The sequence below is a fragment of the Aegilops tauschii genome, chromosome 6 (assembly GCF_002575655.3).
Source record: "Aegilops tauschii subsp. strangulata cultivar AL8/78 chromosome 6, Aet v6.0, whole genome shotgun sequence".
Classification (NCBI taxonomy): Eukaryota; Viridiplantae; Streptophyta; class Magnoliopsida; order Poales; family Poaceae; genus Aegilops; species Aegilops tauschii.
Window position 1 is genome coordinate 196,135,526 of NC_053040.3, and position 2,497 is coordinate 196,138,022.

The window sequence follows — 2,497 nt, forward strand, 5'->3', positions numbered from 1 at the left end:
CATATACGTGAGCCAAAAGGCGCAAACGGTCCCGGGCCAGGTAAGGTGGCACCCGTGGGAATACCGTGCGTGAGGCCGCAAAGTGATATGATGTGTTACATGCTAGATCGGTGCGACTTAGGATCGGGGTCCTAACAGCTTTGGTATCAGAGCCTGACTGCCTGTAGGATTACCAAGCCAAACTGGTCGAAGTTGAGTCTAGAAATGCTTTAGTTATATAAGGGAATTGATTGTGGAAGGGAACGTAAGGCTCATTTTATTCCTTTACCTTATGCCTTTTGATCCGAGTCATCCTATCTTTCCTACGGGGTTAAGGAACTAGGCTTTCTCTTCTTTATACCAGGATCATGTGTTACTAATCCGTAGACTTATAGGAATGATGGATTCAAGGCTCAGTTCAGTTATTACTACCTCCGGTGTTGACAGTTGCTCTCGGAACATTGATATTGTGATGTTGAGTGGTTATGCCACCAACTTGCAGGATGTCTCAATTATTTTTGAGCATTTACAGCCGTTATGCTGTCCGAGTCATCCCAGGTTTCTAAATAGTCTGATGCATTTGCAAATCCCTTCTTTCCATTCCCGATGTCCCTTTGGGCCAGTTCAACCACACTAATCGGTGAATTGAGGTACTGTATTGCCTCGACATATATGTTGGAGCTATTATTATGACCCTAGGTGTTTTAGGGAGTCACCTAGTAATCTAGCCATGTTTTGTGTTCCCAGTGTGATGATTCTGGCCACCATTCTCGAAAGCATCCCGTGATGCCATTTAGTTAGTAGGCCTTCTATTTCTGGGTTCTTAAGCCCAAGATTCACTCTACTTACCTCGTGTTGATAGTGTTGCTCGTACCTTTAGTATATTAGCAACCTTTGCGATAGTCCTCGTGGTCCGTGGTATTTTCTTCTTCCAAATACCATGAACTGCTTATGGCAGAAGTTTTTTGAACCAAAAGATCACAACCAGAGTGCTCTTGATGAGTTCCCCATTCTATATTGTGACTCTGCCAGTCCTACCTCTCTGCATGGGTTATCCGGAAGAAACCTGTTGAACTTGGTTCGACATACTAATCTATGCATCCACAACTCAGAAAGTTATATGTTCCTTGAGTTGACCCTCCTTAGCTGTATTCCGACCCTAGTCTATCAATTGATAGTCAGGAATAGTTGTGCATTCGTGTTCATCGATGCCTATTATTCTTGTGGTCCGTCAAGCCATTCTATTCCGGAATGACTAGGAGAAACAAACTCCAGTACCTCATCCATTTCTAGGATTGGTCAAAGTAGTTGTATTCCGCAGATCAAAATGCCAATCCAACTTTTGCTCTGTTCTACCTTGGAGTGTTACCATCTTTATGTCAAGAATGTCATGAGAATTGCACCACCTCTTATGAATTCTTGACGCAGTGATACTTCTCTCCATCATTATTCATTCCTCGGTCCCATGTTGTTGTAACCGAAATGCCGACAAGTGAACTGTGATGTGTGAAATCAATACTCCTAGCAACCTCGTTGCTTGGTAGTTAATGGACAATACTCTCACTCTTAGCGTGTTGGTTATTGAATTATCATCCTAAGATTGATCGTGCTACCTAGTCCATATTTCTGGTGCACTCTTGGATCAATGAGTTAGGATTGTGTCAATCCCTCACTCTTTTGAGAATATCGTCTTGCCCTGAAAAGCAAGATTGTTCTCGAGCTTAATAACATATCGGTGGTTCGTGATTTTCCGAATATCTTCTCAGAAGTATTACCAGGTTGTTCCCTGACAGCTATGTTGAGTTCGTGATCATGTTGGTTTTTCTCTAAACCATCCATTCTCCAAGAATCTGTGTTGGATACCCCTGAGCTAGTTGATTAAGCTAAACAACAACTTGGAGAGTTGGAAGATAAATGCTTTCCTAACTTAATTAGTTCGTTCTATGGGATATCCTTATGTGTGTGTGTGTGTGAGTGTTGAAGAAAGATGATATCCTCTTCAATTGGTCCTCGTGATCAGTGATTGGATCTATTGTCTTGTCCAAACCTTGATTTGAGTATGGACTATTGTCAAATCAAATCAGAACCAACGATGTTCGTAATGTTGTCTTACTCGTGGTTGTCCCTCGAGCATACACCATTATATCTTTTGGGTCGGACCAATGCTATCACCTTGTTCACATAATTCTGGAATTCCACTTATATGGAAGCCTGGATGGATTGTTGTTGAGGCCATCGACAACATTCCTATCCTCTCCATGATTTTGTTGGACATCAAGCTAGTGTTGGAAACTTATATAAGCATTACCTTCATGTTCCGTTCATGAGGTATATGTTTGGATGAAAGAAGTAACTTCGTCTAACTCACGTGCATTTGATGTAAGTTGTCGCCGTGGATCCGACAAAGCTTGTTTGTGTTCCTATGGAATTATTCCAAGTCAGTCATGTACGTGCGAAGTATTCTATGGTCTGGTAAACTAATCATCTTCATCCGTATGTATCCCTAGCACAGTAAGCC